Genomic DNA, 6,841 nt, shown 5'->3' with positions numbered 1-6,841 from the left:
GCAGTCAAATTTTTATTTTTCTTCTCTCTTTTATGCGGTGATGTGATTGGCTTTCTATTTCCATTCTGGCTGGGCTTCATATTCCAGAATGACACTGAATTGGGTCAGGAGCTGGGGTGAGGAGAGAGGAAAGAGATAAGGAGTGAGAAGGACAGAAGCCGCCTCACAGGCTGGTCCCCGTCACCGCGCCAAGCGATGGTAATTTACTTTGTGTTCATTCGTCTTCCCTGGCAGAGACACAATCTAAAAGCAATCAGAACTCTGACCCCACAGCGGTGGCACCTGTACCTTCTCAGGCAGCGCACCCCCACGCTGGTCCCACAGATGCTCCAAAAGGCACAGGAAAATCTCTGTTGTCCACAGAGACGTTGGCTGCCATGCTAAGGGCGTCTTGTGGGGTTTCTATGGTGAGGGCATTGCTCCTCGGCAATGGAAGTGATACCCACTGAATTCACAGGGCGGCCGGAACCACCATGCCGGCATCACAGGCTTCTCGCTCACCGTCCTGCATGAAGAGAGCAAATGATTGCTTAGAAGGCCGTTGCTTTCATATCCCCTCATTTATTTTTCAAAGCAACCAACTACGGTGGGTACATATTCTTACCCCCTCGGCAGAGGCACAGAGACGATAGTAACCATGCAAGGACACACAGCCAGTGTGTGCAGCTCAGGGCACTGAACCAGGCCTGTGGAACCCCAGGCTCATGCTAGTCCTCTTCATGGCACAACCTGGCTTCTGGTGTGATGGTTGGACCTGGATTTTCTTCCCCACTGGAGGCAGCAGGGTCACCAACAGAGGAATGCTCACGGGGAAGCCTGGCCCTGCCCCCAGCAGAGTCCCCCCTCCCCAGGTCCCGCCTGAACTAGAAAGAGGCTCAAGTGCTGCAAGCTGGGCTCCCTGGTCTGCACCTGGGTGTGCAGCACCAGCGCTGGGCAGGCTGCTGAGTGGCCGAAGAAGGGGGAACAGAGCCTCTGTCCCTAGGAGTTTACCATCTTAATGAAGATATAACACCCCGTAGAAGCAGACAGTGTGTAAGAGCCAGGCAGGAGCATATTAGGACTTACTGAACCCAGAACTGTGCTGAGGGCTATGAGCCGACACGTGATTCCACGGAGAGCAGGGGCATGGGGTCCCACTGAGGACAGAGGGCTCGAGGTCCCACTAAGGATGGGGGTGCACAGGGTCCTACTGAGGACAAGAGGCATTAGGGTCCCTGTGAAGACAGTTGCATGGGGTCCTACTGAGTAACGGGGATGGGGGGCACTCACAGTCTCTCCTGGCAGCACATGGGGCACCAGACACATTTACTAGCTGGAGAGTGAACCTTCTGTGAAGGCTTCTCCATGCAGAACACAGGCAGAAGCAGGGGGTCTGGATACGAAGAAAGATGGAGGCTGGCTCTGCACATGGCGCTGGGGCGGGACCAAGGTGATGAGGCTGGTCCCTCATGCACATGGGACCAAGGCGAGGCCTCAGGCAGCAACAGAGCTGGACATGTTTCACCCAAATGACCAGGACGTCCTGTGCACCTGGGGTGGGTGATGGCAGAGAGGGTGAGTGAGGATTATGTGGGTAACAGGTTGTTCCCCTGCTCCCCCAGGCACATCCAGCCAAAAAGCAGTCCTGGCAATGGCGGCTGCAGGTATGCTCCCCTTCCAGAGAGGGTCACTTTGCAAGGCAGGGTGTCCCTGCAGTGGGCGGGCAACTGGTGCAGGGCACAGACATGGCCAAGACACCAGTGCTCAGCCCCTCCCACAGCCTCTGGTGTAATGGGGTAGCAGAGGACACCCAGGGTCCAAGAGGGAGGTAGGGAGGCTCCTGGGGAACGTGGAGCAGGAGCAGGAGAGGGCATCCCTCAGACAGGCAACTCCTAGGGTTCCTGAGCCTGCACTATGGGGCCTGGATAGGGCCAGTCACCTGCAGGCGGCTCAAGCCAGGTGGAGGCAGGCCAGAGAGGGCACCTGCAATCTCCAGAACACAGCTCTTCTGCTTCAGTGATTAGTTAAGCTGTGAAATATTTTTAAAACAAAGAGGCAGAGAGAACATCATAATGAGAATATAACATGATTGAGGCCCCTGCAGTTCACCTCAGAGCCCGGTTCCACTGTTTCCCTCCCTGGAGGCCCCCACCCTCCTGAATGTGTCCTTTGTTACTTGCATGCTTTTATTTTACTTTTATTTCTTATAATTTCAAGTTTTATTTTCAATTCGGGGGTATGTGTGTAGGTTTGTTAGGTGGTATATTGCATGATGCTGAGGTTTGGGTCCTGTCACCCAGGTAGGGAGCACAGCACACACAGTAGGTAGTTTTTCAGCCCTCATCCCCCTTCCTCCATGCCCCTCTATGAGTCCTCAGTGTGTAATGTTCCCATCTACGTCCCTGTGTACTCAATGTTTAGCTTCCACTTATAAGTGAGAACATGCAGTATTTGGTTTACTGTTCCACCTGCACAGTCTTACACTGGCGTCATATCAGGGCTACCCCCAGGGCTTCACAGGCTGTGCCCTGCATGGGAGCACTCAGCCAGGGCTGAGCTGGAGCCACAGGGAGACTGCACCCCAGAGCCCTGCACCACAGGCCCCACCAGAGGCAGCACCAGCTGCTTCCTTCAGATGTGTCTGCCCAGAGAGTGTAACTTATTCTATGAGCACAAAAGCATTGTGTATGTCCAGGGAGAATTGTGATTCACATATAAATCCATAAACAATTTGCATATTCTAACATCCTATATAAATATCATGCTGTCTGTCACTTGCTTCGTTTGGGGGATTTTGACACACACTGATGTTTGTGGCTGCATGCTTATTTCAATTGCAGTGCAGTAGTAGTGTGCCCCATAAGCCCACCACGATTTATGTATCCATTTTCTTATTCATGGAAATTCAATTATTTTCAGTTTTTTGCTGTCACGAATAACTCAGCAACACATGTTCTGATCCGTGTCTCCGTAGACCTAGGTGGAAGAGTTTCTTTCTAAACTGCACAGGTATTTGCTTAGAAATTCAATGTCGGGGCATCTTCATCTTTACCAGGTTTTGCTAAATTGCTCTAAAATGCAGTTGAACAATCTCGTCTTCTCCACCAGTGTAGGATGGCTCTGGTCACACCACTTTCTTGCCAAACACTGATTCTGAACCAACCAAACCAGATGGTTTCTTATTTTAATACACGTTTCTGGTTAATTGTGAGGCTCAAAAATGAAATGCATGTTCTTGGCTGTTTATGGTTTCTCATCTGTAAGTTATCTATTGGCCTATCAGGTTTTGCCTTTCTTCTTATTAATTTATCTTAGACATTGGTTATCTGCATTGCAAATGTCTTCTCTATGTTTGTATTTTCATTTTTTTCCAGTATTGACTACCATTGGAAATGTAGAACTTTTTAATGTTATCACATTTTTCAGCCATTTCTTCTATGACTTTTGTTTTATGTCTTATTTACATCTTTTCCTGCCCTCAAAGTCAAAGATGCTCTCTTAAAAATTTTTCTAAAACCTTTAAAAATCATTTACTTTTTGTTTCTGTTTCATTTCTGATACGCAGAAATGTTTGAAAATTATTTCTGAGCCTAGCGGTGTTTCCTCATCTTCCTTGTTCTATATTTTATAGATCGCTGATCTGCATTTGAAGTTAATGGAGTGCAGAGAATCATAAACTAGCAGCTCCATCGCGTTCAGAAGGCAGCTCCAATTCTTAGGGACTTGAGACAAGGTGGGGAGGAAACAGGAGCTTTGGGGATGGGGAATAGGAGGAGGAAGACGCCCCTTGGTCTCATCCAGGTAGTCTTAAATCCAAAGGTAAAGTTTCTCTGACCTCTGTTCTTCACAGGTCAACAAAAAGCCATGTGGGGAGTCTGCCAAAGTCGTGTGTTTCTTCCGTGAGTTATAGGGATGGAGGGTTTCGTTCTCGAGCTCACTTCATAAAATCGTCCGGCCTTTCTCTCGCTGGGGAACCAGGGTCCGATCAGGAATTAAGAGTCATTGGGGCAACCTCTCCCTTTGTTCTCAGCAGTTTCCTCTTTAAAATAAAGTTCCCAGGGCCTGAGGCAGGCTGGAGGGAACCCTGGAAGGAAGGAAGCATCCCCCCAGTGTCCCTGCCTTCGCGGGTGCCACAGGCACCTACTGTCACAGGTGCCACAGATATCCTACTGTTTTGAATGCCCTGCCTCTGTGCAGTCAGGCTAACCCCACACTCGAATGCTTACACTGCTATTACAGACAAGCACATGAGATCAGCGAAGGGACCCCTGTGGACTCAGCCCAGGGATGTGACAGGTGACAGCCCCTGCTGTGGCTCTGTGCTTGTCCCCAAGAATGGCCACAGGTCTTGTGTGACCAATAAGGCTGAATTGCCGGGGGCTGGGTCCACTTTGCCCGATAACATTCTCTGAAATCCTCCCCTCACAAGGAATTGGCTCATGTCCCGTTGTTTGGAAGTCCTGTCTTCTGTCCCAGGTGAGCTCAGGCAGACAGGAGTTGGGAGGGACAGGTAGCATAGCCTTGTGCTCAATAGTGATCTGTGCAAATGTGAAGTTAGATGTAGCCGAGGCTCTGGGCTCCGGACATTTCCGGGCTCTCCTCTTCTGGCCTCAGTCTGTGTTCACCCCTAAACATCAGAGCCAAGCAGACCCTGTGCTTGTGGTGGCCGTGTTGATCTGATCTGCTTCCTCCCATCTGGGACCTCTTTCCCCCAAATCTCCTGCTGATTTTTTCCGGCTGTCCTTCACCCAGCGAAGCCTGCCCAACTTCCATGCCTAACATTTCAGTCACCATCCTGCCTTTTTTCCCTTCGACGGCACTCACCTGGAAATCCGCGGTGACCACTGCTCCTGCTGTGACCCATCTCCCATGGGGCTGGGGGCAGATTGTGCAGGTGGGCGGTGCTGCCTCTTCCTACCTGGGCTGCTCACCACTCCGTCTCCAGCCCCCACAGCACTGTCTGAAGATGAGGCTCCATACGTGTGGAATGCGGGTATGAGCATGGTTCAGGGGATCACAGGGCTCAGCATGTGACTCCAGTCAGTCCAAGGGGTACTGATGTAGCTCAAACCAGTTCCTTCGGAGTTCTTCCTGGGAAGCGGAGGGGAAGAAAGCTTCCTCTCCCCTTTAGGTCACGATCTGTAAGGACAGAGACTTTGGCTGCCTGCAGCCGTCTCTCCCTCCAGATGAAGAAGCCCACTTGTGGCCCAAGGGCCCAGTGGCAGCGGAAGGAGAGGAGCGGCACTGAGGGGTGGAGACTTGGAAGGAGGAAGAGACAGCCCCTGAATCCAGCTGTTGTGAAAGCTGCCCTTAGAAGTACAAGGTCCCTAAGTCAATCAATTTGCCTCTTGGCTGGGGATTCCAATACTTGCAACTCTTTGTGTTGTGGGTATCATGGTGTGCCCAGCCTTGGGCTACCACTCGAGAGCAGGCAGGGTCCCATCCTAAAAAACCATTCATCCCCTACCATGTTGGAGAAGTATGGGGCTTCACACACCAGCACTGCTGCTCAGCCTCACCGCTTTGCTCCTGCAGAAGGGCACTGAGGGTTCCTCAGGCCCCTGGCCTTCTCCCTTTCATCCACAAAGCTTCATGGATGGGACCCAACCTCTCTTAGGAATCCATGCAGCTGTGCAGATTCTCTCCTGCTCACAGTCCTCCCCCGGCCTCTCTTTCTTGCTAACTTCACCTTGCTTGGGTATGGTCAGTCACATGCTCACTCAAGAGCTGGAATCAGGATCTGTCCACATTGATGACACAATCTGCTGCTTCTTTGTTTAGGATGCCATGGAACCAGTTGACCCAGTTTTGGCAAATGAGAAGCAGAAGTTGGCCGGATGCTATTTTTAAATATATATTTAAATGCTGAAATAGCTTAAGGACCTCATAAATTGCAACAATCATACCATGAGTGCCCGGTCACCCTTCCCCTGGTCTCCCTCTGTGATAACATCTCACACAAACCCCATGTCATTGAAAGCAGGAGACTGGCACAGCTGCAATACTGGTGACTCAAACAGTCTTGGATTTCATTCATTTTTATATGAGTTTTTTTTTTAAAGTTTGGCATATCTTTCTAATAAAATTGATCACATAAAAATTCAAGCCATCATCCACATAACCAGGATGCAGAACTTCTAGCACCACAAAGAAACTCCGTCCTGCTACCCCACCGGTCCTGTCCTTGCTGAGCCTGACCCCCAGCCACCATTGATGCATTCTCCATCTCTCATCACTTCTAGAGCATTGCATGAATGCAGTTGTACAGATGCCACCATTTGAGACTGGCTTTCGTCATTCAGCGTGATGCCCTGAGACCCGTTCAGGCCAGTGTGCGCATCAGCATTCCATTCCCTTTTGTTGTTGTTATTGTTGTTGTTGTTGTTATTGTTGCTGTTGTTTTTGAGATGGAGTCTCCCTCTGTCACCCAGGCTGGAGTGCAGTGGCACGATCCTGGCTCACTCCAACCTCTGCCTCCCAGGTTCAAGCGATTCTCCTGCCTCAGTCTCCTGAGTAGCTGGGATTAATGTCACGCACTGCCACATCTGACTAATTTTTGTATTTTTGGTAGAGACGGGGTTTCGCCATGTTGACCAGGCTGGTCTTGAACTCTTGACCTCAAGTGATCCACTAGTCTCGGCCTCCCAAAGTGCTGGGATTACAGGCATGAGCCACTGTGCCCGGCCTCTATTCCCTTTGATGGCTGAGTAGCTGCTGTTCATTGCACGGAACTTCCACAGTTTATTTATCCATTTCATTCTTGAAAAACGTGGGTAGTTTTCAGTTTACAGCAATTACAAATAAAGCTGCTATGAACATTTTAGCACCAGTTTTTATAAGATCATAAGTTTTCTTTTCTCTA

At 50.1% G+C, this 6,841-nt stretch overlaps 1 long non-coding RNA gene across 1 annotated transcript; it reads right to left on the bottom strand.

Annotated features, from left to right (window-relative positions):
- On the bottom strand, window positions 1-6,439 carry LOC134759737 (uncharacterized). The gene is made up of 4 exons (XR_010136441.1): window positions 1,919-6,439; window positions 605-1,530; window positions 289-505; window positions 1-111 (listed from the first exon to the last, which is right to left on the bottom strand). It is a non-coding gene; the product is annotated as an uncharacterized LOC134759737 (long non-coding RNA).
- Between the last annotated feature and the right edge of the window lie 402 nt (window positions 6,440-6,841).

Source organism: Pongo abelii, chromosome 13 (assembly GCF_028885655.2).
Source record: "Pongo abelii isolate AG06213 chromosome 13, NHGRI_mPonAbe1-v2.0_pri, whole genome shotgun sequence".
NCBI classification, from domain to species: Eukaryota; Metazoa; Chordata; class Mammalia; order Primates; family Hominidae; genus Pongo; species Pongo abelii.
Note: the sequence above shows the minus strand (reverse complement) of the source record. Positions and strands in the feature narration are given on the sequence as shown.